A 19,507-nucleotide genomic window follows, 5' to 3' on the forward strand; every position below is an offset into this window, starting at 1 on the left:
TTTAGAATCCATTCATAGGTACCGCATATAATACACGTATAATCACAAGACCGCCACCAAATGATGTTGGCACGTTTTTAAAAGTAAACATTAATGAAAGTTTGAAGTTCTCCATGATCTATGATTTCTTGGATCTATTACCACATATTGCTTATATTTATTACTGGGAAGGAAAGGTGCACTGCGTTATTTTTTAAAAGTACAGAAAGAAATAGTTTTCAAGCTGTTCCCTTAATGAACTGGAAATAGTAACCCTGTCAAATTTAATATAAAAATAGTGTTATAGGCCTATGGCATCTATTTATTACTAGAGAACAAAAGGCTTCATCCATTTCCTTTAGAGAATGACATTTTTGTAATTCGCTGCCCATTTCATTTGTTCCAGGGCCTTCGTTGGGTGACAAATATCCTACTAAAATGGCTACTGATACTTGATAGGATAATGTGCAGCCCCTTAGGACAAGGGCAAAGGCAGCAAACTTATCATCCTTTAGTTTAGCTTAGCATGGGTCAGCAACAGCGCCAGAGGTGACAGAGGATGTTAAAGTGTGGGAAGCAGGCGCTGAAAGCAGTAGGAGGGGAGTTTTTATAGTTTATCCTTTCTTGTGCCAAGAAGCTATGGAGACAGCTTGAATCACATTGTTTATTTGGTTCACTGCACACCGCACTAACTGTTTCTGCAAAAGAAGAGCAAGGGGGAGAGAAACCCAGCGCTCATGGGTCATTCTCCCCAGCAGCATGTGGTATTGCAACATGTCCTGCAAGAGGAAGAAATGCATATTTAACATTTTAGCTTCAAGTCCGTATTTTCAGAATGCATTATCCTGCAGGAAGGTCTGTAGTGAAGTCAGGAGGACCCCCCCACACACACCAGTTGAATTAACCTGGTCATTTCAGGAGGAAACAACATTAGCAGTGCTATGTCTCACTGGGAAATTTTTTCAGTACTATTTCTCGGGTTAGAGTAAACAAATAACACCCTACTTATTTATTTATTTATTTTTTGCTAAACCATGTTCCCAAAATATAGTACTTTGAGTTTATCATTAGCACCTATCTATAAGGACAATTGACTTGCATTAAACCTGACTATACATATTTAATTCCCCCAAAATTAAGTTAGTATAGAACTCCCCTTTAGAATCTCTTTTAAAAATGATGTGCCCCAGATGGTATATTACTCCTGATTCTATTAAAAGATTTTGTGAGGAAGTTGACCTAAACACTTCTCAGCCTAAAAATTGAGGAAGGCAAAAAAATTATAATCCTAAGTTTCTCATTAAGCAGGTATCCCTTTGCATGGCTGGTCTCCCTCACGGTGGCTGAGGCAGAAGCAGGATGGCTCTGTTGTGATTCTTTGGACACACATCTGGTAAAACGACTTCTGTTTTGCCATACAGGAAATCACTTTTTATGATGCTGGTGGTTTCAGTGAATTCACTTAAAATTTTCAATGATGCAGTCCAAAGGTTCCTCAAGGACTGAGGAGAGAAAAGGGCTAACGATTGTGATGTTGTCTCACAAGCAAGAATCCCCAGCTCCATGTAAGTTCTTCACAGCTTGTTGAATTTCAAACTGTGATGCCCCTGGTAGAATGAGCAGGGCTTCTTTGAAACATTTATTTCTCTTCTTTAAGCATGAAAAATGTATTTCTATAGTTTCTGTAGTATTTCTATAGCATTTATCAATATTATAAATACAGTGCATGTATCAATAGAGAATGACAAAAATTAGAATTTATGTACACAAAAGGAACTTTTTAATTGGGTGGCATATTTTTGCAGCTTGATATAAATATAAGGTATGTTTTAATGTATGGTACATTTCTGGCAGACTATTTTTTATTCTAAGCGTATGTAGAAAATGACATAATGCCGAATTTCAGGAAGATGAAGATAAACAGATACCTACTTTGAAATAAGTATGTTAAAGAGTTCTCATACTTTATCTCTGAAGACCTGGGTGTGTGTTCCTAATAGCGCTATTCCTGCCTAAAATTTATACAGTGCTTTCCCTATTGGGTTGGAAAGTGTTCCCTCTTCAGCGAAAGGTTCATGTTTATTTTCAGTGCCGAAGAACTTGTTTTAGTTTTGAAGGTAAATTGAACAAGTGATTGCTTTCATATATCATGTAATTCCTACATGTTTATGGCTGTAACTTTTCTACTTAACACATTTTATTCCTTACCATGCCTGCCACTGGTTTAAGCAATCTGTGGGTAATTGATTTCTTCTGTAAAACAGATAACATTTGCTTAAAGCTCTTCGGATAGCTTTACAGCCTCTGCATTAGGAGAAGCACTTCCATCACCACTGGCATTCGTATAAAATATAATTATTACATATCTATCAAAGACTAAAATAAAAGGAACAGGAAGAGGCAGTGCAAATGCCATTCTTTCATTGCTTAAGGCAGCTGTGTTACTACTGATGCCCGGCACATTACTGCTCACTTTCTTCCACTGCCTTGGGCACATGGTCTGAGTTTCACTGTTTATTTGAACAAACTGTAGTCTTTTGAATGCTAACCTCAGTTCAATTTATTAGACTTCCTACTAACAAATACAAGCATCTTTCGTTTGAGCAATGACTATTCTCCAACCAAACCTCACATTTGCACTCATGTGTTCTACAAGGTAAATATGTAAAATGTTCCCAAACAATTTTACAATACACATAAAGTGAGTACAAAGAATTTTGTGTTCTCAGAATCTTTTCCTTGTTTTCATTTTGCTCTATTGCTCACCCGAGATCCAAAGCAACTGGTACTTGGAGATCTGCCTATCTCTCACCCTGAGATGAAAGTACTATTGTTGAAACACCCCCAACATAGGCAACTTAACTTAGTTTTGCATTTTTTCAATCTGTATATAGGTATCAGACACAAGATGGGCATCTTAACTTAGTTTTACATTTTTTTTTTCAATCTGTACATATGTGTCAGGCAAGAGTTCAGAGAGAAAGGGTGTTATAGTTTTATGTTGCAAGCCTTTTGGGGGGGCAGTTTGAACAAACATCTGTTCACCCCAGATAAGGTACCACCGAAAAGGTACGGTAACTGCATCACCACCGGAGGGAGGGAGTGATGACTCATATCTCTTCAGTTTGTGGGTAGCTAAGCTGAAGGGAGAGTCTCCTCTCCCTAGCAACGGTTACTGGTTACATAACCTTAGGGTGTAGCAGGGAGGAGTCCTTGTGAATCTTGTAATTTCCAGAAGTTTTGTGAGATTTTCCAAAGTTTTGTGGGCCTTATATTAATCACTGACTTCCCCAAATCTCATTTTCTTCACTCTTGTTCCAGAAGAGAATGTTTCATTTCTGAGGAAATAGCTTCATAAGGTCAAAGAAAAACTAATTTCTGCTCTAGATATCAAACATAGGCGTGGATATGCATGTATACATCATTCCTTCTTTTCCTTTTCTCTAGCGGGGAAAAAAATCTTTCTAAAATAGAAAAGTAGTTTTCAAATCTCAAATACCAGTCATTGCAAAAGTTCATTACAAGCTGAATATATTGACAAGGAGAGAAAGACAGTGACATGGTTCAGTTTGAGTCAATGGAATGTGGTCTTGTAGGTTTAGGCATATATATATGAAGTGTTTACTATCACCTACAATAATTTAGGAGAGGCAAAGAAAAAGGCAGTAAATAACCAATCAGCCAGAATGACAATGAAAAACGGTTTGAGTTTTCCTATCATAACCAAAGCTAATGCAAGTTTTAAATTCCAGGTGGAAGTCCTGGGAAAGGGATGGAAATCAGTGTTCCATTTTTCCTCGAATTGCCCATCTAAAATTTGTACGTTTAAGATTGCTTTGTCTTTAGTTTGTATGTTTTACACACAGATTTGTAGCTTTGAAAAAGAAAATGTCTATATGGGAATCTCTTAATGAATAATGCCCACATTTGTCTTATTTTTATAATTTCCCTTTCAAACATAATGTAGAATGAGCTTCTCCTTGGCTTGGGAACTGGCAAGTTTTACTCTTGACTATGGTGCACAAATTTTCTGGCCTATACTTAACCCCATTGACTGTTTTCTTGTGAGAGCTTTCCTGAAAACCCAGTTTTCATCAGTTGTCTTCCACTCTGTCACCCACTCCCACTGCCCAGTGGGGCACGGGCTGTCCTAGAACTTTTTAACCAAACAGAGCACCACTTACTTGCTTTAGTCCGATTTGGTCTCTTTGTAAGCCTCACATTTCCCAGGCCATCATAGTCAATGGGCAGAGGAGTACTGGCACTATCCTTGTCTATTTACCTCTTCTCACCTTACTCTGAATGCATCCACAGCCATCTCTCATTTATATTTCAGTGAACTGATGGCAACGTTCATGAGTCTGTTTCTCAGTTATCACTGCGTACCTGAGACTAGCTCACTGAGATGTTGTCATCAGTTATTTTAAATTCTCAAAGGGTAGAGTTTCTGTCGGAGTAGGTCTTCGGAGTCAGTTTGCACTGTTGAAAAATATGTAAAGTGATACTTAATAAGTATATTTAAATTGCCATCACAGTATACACTTTCTAACTGTAGGGAAAATTAATTTCCAATGTTATGATGACATTTATGGAAAATGAAATGCTAATAAAGTACTTAAGTGAGATCATCCTTTGCTTCCTATCCCTTATTAATTCAAGTCATTACAAGTTTTATTATTTACTTTTTGGTGAAATGATATGTATTCAGTGTACATGAGTGTATATAAAGTTATATTTCCTGATGTTTAAATAAATTCTATGTGACAGGCCCTTCTGATATTTAGAAGATGGCAGCAGGAGGTCAATCTTGAAATTACTTCTTTTTCTATAACATTTTCAAAATAGTTTAAACTCCTTCCTAGGACTTGTGACATATGTTTGAACTGAAATGCTCTGGAGACACATGTGGCAATTTTTAACTTGATTTTGTATGAGAGTCCTAGGTAAAGCTCCAGGCAAGAGATTCTTTTAAAAATCATTAAGAAAAGGTTGCTATTTAGGTCTCTGGTTCTAAATCATATTGTGAGGATTAACTTGTCATTCATCTATCAACAATATCTTACGTTTGATTCATTTTCAAGTCTACGCATGAGATGTGGGAGTGAACAATACCGTGTTACTCATAATGTTGAAATGTCTAAACAATAAGTTCCAAGAACATTGCACCATTTGAGTGAAATGATGCATTTTGATAAAAGGAGATGTTCCTATTACCGGTTTATTACTGAGAAAACACTTTTAAGCTCAAATATGATCATAAACAACCTTCTCAAGTCTCTAAGTATCCCTCAGCAAGCTCTTCTGAGTGACCTCTGAGTTGAATTCATTTTACCCATCCATTCTATCTAAGAATAATATTGTATTTTTTATTTTACAATATATTGTACTGCATTAGTACTCTGGCCTTAAGTGGCATTTCCTCCATGTGGTAGTAGTACAGAGATCTCTATGTTCTCATAATCTGAATTGATATGAAACTTCAAAATGGCATGTGGAATGTTTGTATGTTCACTTACTGCTACTATTTTTTAAAAATAGGTTTCGGGGGCCCTGTTTAAAGACTTTGAGTTTTGTAAGGTGTGTGCCTTGGTGTTGTGACATGGTGGTAGATTTTGGCAGTAACAAATTACAAGTGCAATGCAGCTGACTTCAAAACAAGCCTGAGCACTCATAAGAGCTACCTAGTAAGTAGATGACGAGTCTATTTCCTTTGCTCTTGATGTCAGGGATTTTGTCAGGCTGAGTGCTTTATGCTGTGACACACCATGGAGGAAGTCCTTAACATGGGAGAGTCAAATGTTCTGGGCATTGGACAGCAGGTAGGTGCCGGCCAGGTCACAGATATTTCTAAGCATGGAGAGCCCTGATAACTATGTATGTGATTCAGAATGCATTAGCTTCTTTCGCTCTGTTTCTGTCATTCTTTTGTCTTTGATGCCCTTTTTGTCCTCTTAAAATAAGGAAAGCATTGATTTTTCATTTTATTTTTTAAATCTGTAGTCCTCAAGCTGAAACTGTGAATATTAAGTAAATGTTTCTATGTTCAATGAGTGGAACTCTAGGGCTGTGTCAATGTCAGAAGTAGTCAGACACCGCAATAAATATAAACAAATATGGGCATTCCTAAGTGTTAGGTCAGTAGGAATATACTCAGATGACACACAAAAGTTCCTACTTTATATTGAGATGTCTGGGGAAATGTTGCAATATCACAAAGAAAAGTATGCATGTATCTAATTTTTCTCCTATATCATCACAATGCTAACATGTTGAAAACAATTGTGTAGGCTAGTTTCATGTACACCTGATACAAACTAAAATCACTTAGGATGAGGGGAACTTCTATTGAGATAACACACCTATCAGACTGGTCTATGGACAAGATTGTGGAAGGAACATTTCTTTTATTAATGATTGATGTGGGAAAACCCTGCTCACTATGGTGGTCCTGGGTGGCATAAGAAAGCAGGTTGAGAAAACCAGCAAGCAGCATTTCTCCACAGTTTCTCCCTCCAGGCTCCTACCTTAAGATCCTTCAGTTCCCACCATAACTTCCTTTGATGACGGACTGTGATATGGAATTGTTAGCTTAAAGCAAACCATTTTTAAATGCATTTTTTAAAGCAAATTTCCCTCCCCAAATTGCTGTTGGTCACAGTTTTATTGTCGTTTGTTGGTTTAATCACAGCAACTGTAACTCTAAGAGAACAATGCTTTTCACGTTGTTTGCAACCAGTCTTGGACATTCTAATCAAGCTGAAAATAATTCAGTTTGCTATTTTAGATGAATTTTCCTCAGGAAAAGATGAACTATGGAAGAAGATAAGAATTAACAGAGAATTATAGGCCCTACTAGATTAAGTTTTGTATTATTTTTTAAATATTTATTTATCTATTTTTAAAAAAGAGAACAAATTATCTGTTTTCATTATACATACCAGTTAAAGTTCCTACTCCCTCCCTTTCTCCAATTCCCTCCACATACCCTCCTCCACCCCCATCCAATCCTCAGAGAGGGTAAGGCACATTGCTTTGTGGAAGGTCCAAGGCCCTCCCTACTATATCTAGGCTGAACAAGGTGTCCATCCAAAGAGAATAGGTTCCCAAAAGGCCAGTACATGCATTAGGAATAAATCCCAGTGCCACTAAAAGTGACCGCTCAGTCTGCCCCAGCCCTGCAACTGTCAACCACAATCAGAGGTACTAGTTTGGTCCTATGCTTGATCCTTCCCAGTCTGGCTGGAGTTTGTGAGCTCCTATTAGCTCATGTAGACTGTTTCAGTGGGTGTAAACATCATGGTCTTGATATCTTTCCTCATATTATCATTCCTCCCACTCCTCAACCATACTTTCAGAACTCAGTCCAGCGCTTCAATATGGGTCTCTGCCTCTGTTTCCATCAGTTGCTGGATGAAGTTTCTATGATGATATTTAAAATACTCATCAGTCTGAGTACACTACAGGTGCAGGAGAATTGTCTGTATTCTGTCAATCATGTTTTAAATAAATACTGATTGGCCAGGCAGAAAGTATAGGAGGGACAACAAGACAGGAAGTAAAGGTGGGGTAATGAGAACAGGAGAATGCTGGGAAGGAGGAAGTCTATTCATCCCCTGTCCTGCCCAGATCACCGAAGAAGCAGGATGTGACCTGCCCTGCTGAAAAAGGTACTGATCCATGTGGCTAACATAGATAAGAATAATGGGTTAAAATAAGCTACAAGAGCTAATAAGAAGCCTAAGCTAATGGGCCAATCAGTTTATAATCTTATGGAGACCTCTGTGTGATTTTCTTTGGTACTAGCTGTGGGAATTGGACAGGACAGAAACAATAAACTGGACCTAATGTTACACACTACAGAGCAAGTCAAGAATGGGCCCCCTCACCTTATTGCTTAGAGTCTAAGCTGGGGTCATCTTTGTGGATTCCTGGGAATTTCTGTAGAACCGGGTTTCTTGTTAACCCTATAATGGCTCCCTCAATACACTCCTGCATTGTTGGTGTGAATGCAAACTTGTACAACCGCTTTGGAAATTAGTATGACTTTCACTCAGAAAATTGAGAGATAACCAACCTCAGGATTCAACAATACCACTCTTTGGCATATACCCAAAAGATGCTCAATTATACTACAAAGGCATTTGTTCAACTATGTTCATGGCAGCATTATTTGTAATAGCCAGAACCTGGAAACAACCTAGATGCTCCTCAACCAAAAAATGGATAAAGAAAATGTGGCATATTTACATCTTAGAGTACTACTCAGCAGTAAAAAACAATGACATCTTGAATTTTGTATGCAAATATATGGAATTAGAAAACACTATCCTGAGTGAGGTAACCCAGACCCAAAGATATGGATATAGTATGTACTAACTCTATGTGGATACTAGCTATAACCAAAGGGCATCGAGACTATAGTTTATGATTTTAGAGAAGCTAGGTAATAAGGTGAACCCTAAGAAAAGACATATATAGATCCACCTAGAAAGTGGAAACAGACAAGATTGCCTGACAAAATTGGGAGCGTGAAGGTGGGGAGAGAAGGAAGGGTGAAACAAGAAAAGGAAGAGAGAAAGGGAAGGGTGAGGAGAACTTGATGGAATGGGATAGTTGAGGAGGAAGGATAGAGATAAAAGCAAGGTAAGTTTTGTTTTCAAATAGCACTTTTTAGAAGGATTCTAAACCATTTTCCAGGAGAACCCAAACAGAGGACATGGAGATTCTGGGACAGGAAAGCCTGGCCTTGAGAGCCTGGACTCCTTTAACTCCCTGGGCCCCACCAAAATCTCTGTATCATTAAAGGCTGAGTTTATTACATACGGGAAGAAAGTCGGGTTAACTTCAGATAACAGCCACAGATGAAGGGGTAAATATAGATGATAACAGACAGAATCTCTAAACAGGAGAGTACAGAGGCCAGAACTAAAGGGATAAAATTTACATATGGACAATTTGCAAAAATTCTCTTTTCCTATAGTTTATTGTCTGAGTAAGCTGTTCTATGAAGAGACCACATGAACAAGGAAATTCTTAGAAAGAAAAACATTTTGGGGACTTTTTTAAAATATAATTTCAGAAATTTAGTTTATTATCTTTTTTGTGGGAAAGAAAGCCTGGTGCTAGAGAAGTGGCTAAGAGTCATATCCTGATCTGTAGGCAGAGAGAGAGAGAGAGAAAGAGAGAGAGAGACCCTCCAAGAAAGCCACACCATGTCCTAATTGTTTTCAAATAGTGTCAGTTCATGATAACTAAGCATTAAAATATATGAGCCAATGAGGGCCATTCTTTTCAAACCACCACAGATATCTTGGAAATGTTTGTCCAAGTTCACATTTATGCACATGAATTTCATGCATCCTTCAATTTTAAAGCAGCATTCATCAAATATCCATTTAAACTTCAGCAGCTGATAATGATTTCAAAAAAGAGGACACAAGTAATCAAATCTGCTGTTAATTTTTCTGTGAGGCATGACTTTTGCTAATGATGCGGTCAGAGAAGAAGTGAACAAGACTGCAGATGCATGGCTGTCTTGGTTTAGCAGCTATCAGAGGGAGCTTCAAGACACTAAATGAAATTAAGGACATAATCCCGGATGAGTTCAGTCAAGGAACTGGCAAACCGTTAAAAACCAAGTATTATTCATCTCTGCTTCTTATTTTCTGACCTAAATCAGAAACATAACCTGTTTCATATTTTTAGTAAGTATTGTCAATAAATGTGCTCTAGCCCTATACAGGTAGAAATTAAAAAATGTACATAAATACTATGTTTCAGTAGTCCTGGGAGACATCTCTCTATGGTTATCAACATTGCTATGATTGATGAATTACAGAATATAAAATTTTGAAATGTACGTTCTAATAGTAAACAAATTTTCTGACTTTCAAAAGTTTAAAACAATAAATAGTGAAAGTAAAATAATAGTTTTCTGTCACAAACTCAGGACCTCATCACAGACATGCTTGTAGGTAAACGAGCATTATTATCATTGCTCTTTTATACTATACGGGAGTTCATAAGTGCTTTCAAGCATCTAACAACTAAGAGAAAAGCTCTGCCTAGGCATGCCAATTATAAATTTTATCAGGGTTTATGAGGGCACTTCATCTACACAAACCCATTGAATGCTGTAGCTTTAGCTTGTTTCATTCACTGTATTAAAAGGGACATAGGCTGAATAGGTAGTAAGAATTCTGGACTCCATATGTGCTGATACACTAGAGTGTATTGAAATATGGCTCCAAAAATAATGTGAGAGCTAGATTATGATAGTAATTTTACTTTCATAGGAACACTATTTTTAACTCTCTTTTTTACTAAAATTCAATCATTTATTAGGGTTAAAGTTTTTTTCTGTGAAATGCTTGCTGATTATTTTCTTTTTCTGTTTTTCAGACAGGATCTTTTTATATGACCCAGGAATGTCTTAATAAACAGTCTGTCTGCCTCAGTTTCCCAGGTAGCTGGACACACACACACACACACACTCACACACACACACACACACATGAAAATGATCAATTTGTAGATGTGAGCTATATATATGTTATATAAAAATTATGTTTCAATCAAATACACATCTTGCAATTATTCGTTTAATTATTTATTGTTTCTACCAGTGCATATGTAAGGTACACATGCCATAACACACATGTAAAGGTCAGAGAACCACTTGTGAGAGTCAGTGTTGAGTCTATTCTTCCACCATGTGATTAGGCTTCATGGAAAGCACTGTGTCCTTTGATCTAGCCAAAAAATAACTATTGATACCCAGTGAAGAGGGCATCAATTAATTGTTCAATGCAATATGGTCATGCAGTCCTGAAAATGCATACAACTAATACAGACAGATTGAATTAGTTATATTTGTGTACATGATATATATGGTTGCAATGACAATTAATGAAAAAAAGAGGGCATGAATTTTATTGAGAGTGAAGGACAGTATACATCACATAGTTTGAAGAGAGTAAATGGAAATGAGAAATGTTATAGTTATGCTGTATTTCAATTTTTTTAATTTTTTATTGATTTTTATTGAGCTCTACATTTTTTGATCCCCTCCCAGCCTTTCCCCTCCCCTTCAACCCTCCCCCAATTTCCCCATACTTTCAATTTACTCAGGAGATCTTGTCTTTTTCTACTTCCCATGTAGATTAGATCTATGTATGTCTCTCTTAGAATCCTCATTGTTGTCTAAATTCTCTGGCATTGTGATTTGTAGGCTGGTTTTCTTTGCTTTATGTTTAAGAACCACTTATGAGTAAGTACATGTGATAATTGTCTTTCTGTGTCTTGAATCCTTCACTCTTTATAAGAAGGCTATGCAAAGAAAATTGTTCTTATGCTAGATTATTTTTTTATGTAATGTATTTACATATTTGTAATAAAAAGGAAACATGCAAGGGATCTATTTATCTAGTTGAAAACTTCAGAATATGCACTCATTACAGATTGAAATGCATTCCATAGTTTGACACCTTAAAATCATATACATGATATATAGGCAGATATAGAGGTTATGATGGTTTAAAAAAAGATATCTGCTGAAGGGAGTGGTACTACTGGGAGGTGTGCCTTTGTTGAAGTAGGTGTGGCCATGTTGGAGGGAGTGCATCACGGTGGGGGATGGACTTTGAGATCCCCTTCTCCAGCTACACCCAGTGAGAAAATTCACTTTCTGCTGCCTTCATATTAAGATGTAAAACTCTCAGCTCCTTCTCTAGCACCATGTCTGCTTGCATGCCACTATGTTCCATCATGATGATGATGGACTAAATCTCTAAACTGGAAACCAACAAATTAAATGCTTTCCTTTATAAGAGTTGTCATGGTCATGATGTCTCTTCACAGCAGTAGAAACCCTAAGACGAATGTGAATATATAATATGTTTAGTGACATATTTAGAATTGTTAATATATTTGTGTTCATGAGTGATAGTACCAATGATTTAACGTAATCTGATTTGATAAGCTATTTCCATTCATTAAAGTAATTTTGATGTAATTACAAAGCATAGTTATATAAGAGGTGAGGAATTTATTTAGGTATAGTACTTGGAATATTATCTCTTGCTGAATTAATAATGATTAAGTTTGTAAAAGAAAAAGAAACATAACCTTTTTTTGAGACAGGAAAACATTTTAACTGCAAATAAAAATAACTCCGAGTAGTTAAAAAGAAAGTTCTGTCTTCACTATAACTTCTGCAAAAATAACAGTTCTTAGACATTTACTTTTGACTTGAGGTTTTCCCTTGAAATGCAGTATCTGAAAAAGGAGATATATCATGACTGATTTCCAGCATCATTTGTTTATTGCCCAGAGTCCTTCCCATTAAACCTCAAGTGGAACTTTGAAAACACACACAAGTGCAGATGCATAGGAGCTGTAAATAAAAGTTGTACTTCATGGAGAAGAATGCACCTTCCTATTTTCTTGTGTTTCTGTTTCTTTTGACGAAGATCTGAGAAAGAGTGATTTCTCACACTTTATTTTTCCCAACAGTAAAATATTAGCCTTGAAAACAATTTTGGTAATTTAATTCAAAATGGATTACACTATACTTTTATAGTTTTGAATCAAAAAATTCTCAGCCCAAGAACAAAAGAAAGAGGACTGAAACGAAAAGATTTTAGAAGAGCAAAAAGTAACATGATAGACATTGATGGTTTGGAGTGTGTAACAATACTGACAGATCAAATACTGATCAAAGCTTTTCTTTGGCTTTTGTATAGGAAGAATATAAGGAAATGTAAACAAAATAATAACCTGATTAAAGGACTTTCAGGAACAATTGGTTCTCCCCAGTGCTGCCAAAGTACATCAGGATAATTGTTTCCACTCTAAGGAGGGATCTAAGGGTGTTATAGAGCTATTGAAAATGGTATCTGAAGGAGGCAGGAGACATTTACTTGAAGTCTTCCAAAGGTATGAACTCTCAACTCTAAGGCAGCTCAGTGCCATTTGTGACCATTCAGACACCTTTTCTAATGTCAGCAATGTCTTTAAAAAGAATAAATAATATCCATTTTTAGAAAATCTTGTTATTGATTTTATTGAGCTATACATCTTTTTTTCTGGTCTCCTCTCTTCCTCTCCCTTTTTCTTCAGCCCTCTACCATGGTCCCCATGCTCCCAATGTACTCAGGAGACCTTGTCTTTTTCTTCTTCCTATGTAGATTAGATCCATGTATGTCTCTCTTAGGGTCCTCAAGGTTGCTTGGTTCTCTGGGAATGTGATTTGGAGGCTGGTTTTCTTTGATTTATGTCTAAAAATTACTTCGAGGTGAGTACATATGATATTTGTCTTTCTGGGTCTAGGTTACCTCACACAAAATGATGTTTTTTATCTCCATCCATTTTACTGCAAATTTCAAGATGTCATTTTTTTCTACTGTGTAGTACTCCATTGTGTAAATGTACCACATTTTCCTTATCCATTCTTCAGTTAAGGGGCATTTAGGTTGTTTCCAGGTTCTCGCTATGACACACAATGCTGCTATGAACGTAGTTGAGCACATGTTCCAGTGACATGATTGAGCATCCTTTGGGTATATATCCAAAAGTGATATCGCTGGGTCTTGAGGAACGTTGTTTCTTAATTTTCTGAGAAATCGCCACACTGACTTCCAAAGGGGCTTTACCAGCTTGCATTCTCACCAGCAATGAAGAATTGTTCCCTTTACTCCATGGCTTCTCCAGCATAAGCTGTCATCAGTGTTTCTGATCTTGGTCATTCTTACAGTTGTAAGATGTAAAATCTCAGAGTTGTTTTGATTTGTATTTCTCTGATAACTAAGGATGTTGAACATTTCCTTAAGTGTCTTTCAGCCATTTTAGATTCCTCTGTTGAGTTCTCTGTTTAGGTCTGTACTCCATCTTTTTTTTATTGGATTATTTGTTCTTTTGATGACCAATTTCTTGAGTATTTTTTGTATATTTTGGAGATCAGTCCTCTGTCTTATAGGATTAGTGAAGATCTTTTCCTACTCTGTAGGCTGCTGTTTTGTCTTGTTGACCATGTCCCTTGCTTTACAGAAAGGACATGCTTTTCAGTTTCAGGAGGTCCCATTTATTAATAGTGTCTGTGCTACTGAGGTTATATTTAGGAAGTGGTTTCCTATGCCCAAACATTCAAGTGTACTTCCCACTTTCTCTAATTCTTAGAACAATTTTATTCTTTGGCCAGGCATTCTTACAAAAATGAATGAAGATGGCAAGTAGTCAGACAGATAGGTGGGAGGAAGCTCTTTCAAGGTATATGTGAGAAATTAGAAGTATCTCTCTCTCTCTCTCTCTCTCTCTCTCTCTCTCTCTCTCTCATGTGTGTGTGTGTATTTGTGTGTGTGTGTGTGTGTGTGTGTGTGTGTGTGTGTGTGTTGGGGGATAGTAATGCTTAGGAACTCATAGACTGAGTAGACTGGTATGTTTGGCCAGATGTTGACATGGAGTATGAACTCAGTATACCTCACACTTTAAAAATACGACAGAATTTTAAAAAGATTTCACTGTCCTTTGGTTATAAGACCCAATGAAATGAATTTTACCCTGCATCCATATTTAGGTTGTGAATATTTTATTGATGAGAAAAAATACTAAACTGCCTATTAAGAATAATCAGCTATAGAGCAAGCAGATGATACAATAGCACTAAGATGCACAGATGGTACAGCATTACCTTGGTTCTCTTAAAGTATCTTGTTGTGTCTTCTTATTGTAGCACACACACATTTTCTTTAACTTTTGGTCATTTTTTTACATGTTTCATACACTTTCCAGGCCATGTAAAGTATTGATATAACTTTATTCTAAAACTATAGAAAAATATCATCACAGAGATGCTCAAAAAGCAGGTAATAAAATGGGATAAAATATTAAGAATTTTTATTGGGAGACACATGTGTGAAGGGAAACATTAAGAGAGCCAGGTAAAGATGCCTATCTAATAACCCTCCATATGTAGATATTTATATATTCATATATATTCATTCTGTAAATTCTGTTAGTGTAGAGAACTGTAACTAATACAAATAACTGTATGATGTCCTCCTTACATGCTGCACAGTGAGAGAGCCAGTTCAATTCTACACTATTTCTCATTTGCATGTAACAAGTGTACAAGAAGTAGACCCCAAAAGAAATTAAACTTTGAACATGGAAGGTATTTTTTTGTAGAAAAAAAAAAGGTATGAGTTGGCTGAGAAGGCTGGGAGCACCGTCAGACCATGGTGCAAGTGATCATCAGAGAGGAAATGTCTCCTACAAGGGTGATGAGGAAGGTTTCGGTCAGGGTGTAAGTACTTCTGTGAGATAAAGATGGACATCAGACTATCTCATCTTTCTGGAAAAGGTCATCATTTAATCCCCCTGCCTTGATCCATCATTGATGGGGAGTAGTGGTTGGTGCGGTGTCACTGTCACAGAAGATATTACAGCACAATAGTCGTGGGTCTTTTTTGGCTACATCCTTTTTAGATAGCGATACAGGGCAAGCAATTCTAAGGATCTAAGTACTTTCTTTCAGTGGCCTTTCCTAGTCACTGTATTTCAGTTTTTGTTATCATTTCTAAGAGTAGATGCTGTTTTCTCATGCTTTTTTTTCTAATAAAAATGAATAGAAACCAAGTTAGAAAAATATGAGTTAAAGTACTACTTTGCTATAATGGTGTTTGGAAAAGCTTTAGTACATACCCAACTTCCAATATATTCAGCTAAAATTGTCTAAGCTACAAATGAATAAATACAAAATAATATAACCAGAAATGTTTTATTAACTTATTTGTATATTTTCCAAATTCACTTCTCATCATATCAAACACTATGAATCCTCCATGAGAAGGTAAGATCTATGTGTTCTGGAGACATCTATGAAGAATTCAAATATCATCACAGAATGATGCATAATTGGTATTTAAAGTATTCAACCAACATCTATTGTATAGAATAATTCATTGATTAGCTCAATATTTGAGATATTGAGATATTTCTAATATGTAAAGCTTATCATTCCTTTTGATCCAAATAAGTGAATTTTTAAGATATATTATCTTCTCTGCTAGGCACAAACCAAAAAAATTTCTCCCTGGGAAAAAATTTCAGAAAAAAACAATAATGAAAAACAGTTACAGTGGCCCACAATTCCTAAAACTATTCTATTGTGAATATGAAAGCCATAGATATGTATAAAAACCAGATAGTGATTGTTATCCTTAAATGTTTTGTCTCACATAATTTGTTGTACCTTACAACAAATATTTACAGAATTTCCTATATTGTGTTAGTGTTAAAGAATTGTGTGTGGTTATACATAACTTTGGATTACTAACTGTTTCTAGCAATATTTCCTAAGAAGTAACTAGAAAAGACAGTCCACAATTAGAATTCCACTCCACACAGAACTCTTGCTTTATGAAATGTGTGTGTTATTTTCCTAACCTGTCAGCATGCCCAAGGCCTTGGTTTTTCAAAGGGCTGTGAACTTTCTTTCAGTAGTGTATCAGGGCACAAGAGCCTATCTCAACAATAGTAAACAAGCTTTTACCAAGTGTGTGGTATAATAGAGAGTGGAATAGAAAGAAAATTAGTTTGCCATTGTGGACTGTGGTCCCGTGGAGGAGGGACCGTATCTAATTCTTTGTTCAGGACTTGAATTTCAAATGAATGAAAAAAAATGAAACAACTTTTATTTATAACTATTGGAGTTTCAAAAAGGTTTCCACCAGAGGTAAGTGGGAGGCTACACAGTGGAAATTTGGTACTTAATTTAAAGTATATTAATTTTTGTGTTATAAATAGTCATTTTAGTTTCCTGTTTGTTTTAAACAATGTAACACTTCCCTTGACATACATAACAAGTATTAAAAATTTATTCATCTTAAAAGAGACAAATGTGCTTTTGAATAGATAGCTCTGCATGTCAATAAAACACCGATAAAGCTAATTTAAAACTGTATGCATGTAAAAATATTTGTACTAAATAATACATATGTATAATTTCAACAATGATATAGAAGTTACTTTTGAAAAGGATTTTTATTCAAATTACAAAGTTAGTAAACTTGAATTTTAATTATTATTAAGAAGTCATTATGTATATATATTTTATTGAGAAACTTTTCATACAATATATTCTGATCATGGTTTCAGCTCTCCCGATTCTTCTCAGATCCACCTCACCTCTCCACCCCAACTCCACACCCTTATTTAGAAAACAAATAAACAAACAGGAGCAGGGTCAGGGGGTAGGAGGAAGGGGAGAAGGGAGGTTAAGGAGAACTTGAGGGAATGGGATAGTAGGGATGGAGGAAGGACAGATATGAGAGCAAGGAAAGAGATATCTTAATTGAAGGAGCCATTATGGAGTTAGCAAGAAACCTGGCTCTAGAAATATGACCAAGAACCCATAGGGATGAACCCAGCTGGGACTCTAAGCAATAGAAGAGAGGGTGTCTGAACTGACTTTACCCTGTAGTCAGAATGATGATTATCTTAAATTTCACTATAGAACCTCCGTCCAACAGCAGATGGGAACAGAGGGAATGACCCACATTGGAGCACTGGTCTGAGCTCCCAAGATCTAGTTGGAGAGTGGAAGAAGTAAGAGTATGAGCAAGGAATTCAAGACCATGAAGGGGTCATCTACTGAGACAGTTTGCTTGAGTTGATGAGAGCTCACCAACTCCAACTGGACTGAGAATGAACGAAGATGGGAACAACCAAGCCCCTCTGAAAGAGACTGAAGGCTGGGACAGATTGAGGGACCACTGATAGTGATACTGGGATGTGTCTCTACTTGCATATACCGGCTTCACGGGATCCTATTTTCTTTGGATGTAAACCTTGCTCAACCTAGATGTAGTAGGGAGGACCTTGGACTTTCCACAGGGTGGGGTTCCTGGCACTCCTTTAGGGTTGGAGGGGTAGGGAGGAGGGTCTCTGGAAGGAGAGGGAGGGGACTGACAGGAGGGGAGGGATTGGGAATTTGGATTGGTTTCTTTGAAGTAATAATAAAAAAGAAAGAAAGAAATCAGTAGGCAAAAAACACAAGAAATACACAGACAAAAATAAAATAAAACCCAAAACCAGACAACATAATGTATAAGCAAAAGATATTAAGGAAAAAAACAAAGCACTATATGACAAAAAGTGTACAAAAATAGAGTTGTTTCTCTTGTTTTGAGGATCAGGCCTTCCTTAAGTATGGTTTATACACCTAATGAGGCTCCTTTGGAGACAACTAAGTTCTCCTTTGCAAGCAATACAACTGCAGATAGCTTCTTGTTTCAGGATGGGAGTTGTGTCCTTTCTCACTCAACCTCTCAGTGCTTTTAAATGATGAGTAGATTATTCCATTATGCCCATATGCAATAATGCGCTTATAAATTTATCTGTTGATCTATACTAATCTGTTCCCATTGTGTTTATCATAAATGTTCTGTTCTTCCGGGTCTGTTTCATGACAGAAATTCCAGCACTTCGGGGGCAGAGATTTCAAACCCAAGGCATCTTTAGTAATAGAACCACAGTCATATGCCTTGTTTCTAGCAGAACGGCATTCAACGCAGGACACCGAATTTACAAAGCAGCCAGATTACAGTTAAAACATCATATTAATAACCAATATCTGTAAGGGCATCTCACAGAGAAATATGCAAGAAGGATAGGCTCAAGAGTCTATGTGACCTAAGTCAAGTATGAAGAGCACTTGCTGTCTTGTTCCATTTGTGCGAAATTCTGTAAGGGAAACAATTAACAGCAGCAAACGGCAGACCAGTTGCCATTTGGTGCCAAGATTGTCTGCAAAGAACAAAAAAAAAGAAGGGACTTTTGAGGATCAGAAAATAGCCTGCATTTTATTAGAATAATGGTTGGATTCATTTATGTGTCGAAATTGCTAAAAAAAGAAAATTTAAAATGGGCACATTAAAATTATACACAATAAAAAGTAGACAGTAGACATCCTGTAAGACCAGCTTTTGACTATTAGCAAAAAAAAAAGTCTTAAATGCATCTGCCTGTTTTTCTGGAGAATACAAGCGTTTAAAGAACCTGGAAATATGCAAGCAATCCACAAGGTCCAACAGCTTTCATTCCAGAGAAGTGTGTCTAGAGGAGATGGTTGATGACCTGTCAGACTTCAATCAAATTCTTACAGGGCAGGTGGCACAGGTTCTAATACTGCCAGTATACCAAAGACCTAAATATATGTTAATTATAATTCAATTAATACATGCTTTTGTTTTTTTTCTGAACGGTAGTGAAAGTGGAAAGAACATTCATCATTCTGCCACCTAAAGGCAAATTGTTTGTATTTTGGCATATTCCTCAATTTTTAATGCATTTTTACATATCTCAGATAATATGGTAAGTGCTATTTTATAAGTACATTTTCACTCAATATTAAATCATTAGCATTTTCCTGTCATTAAACTTTCCATAAACATCATTTTATTAACTAGATAATAGCTCATCATATGCCTGTACCATAATTAACTAACACTCTTTTAATGGTGTTTAATTA

The sequence above is a fragment of the Myodes glareolus genome, chromosome 16 (assembly GCF_982192425.1).
Source record: "Myodes glareolus chromosome 16, mMyoGla1.1, whole genome shotgun sequence".
Taxonomy (NCBI): Eukaryota; Metazoa; Chordata; class Mammalia; order Rodentia; family Cricetidae; genus Myodes; species Myodes glareolus.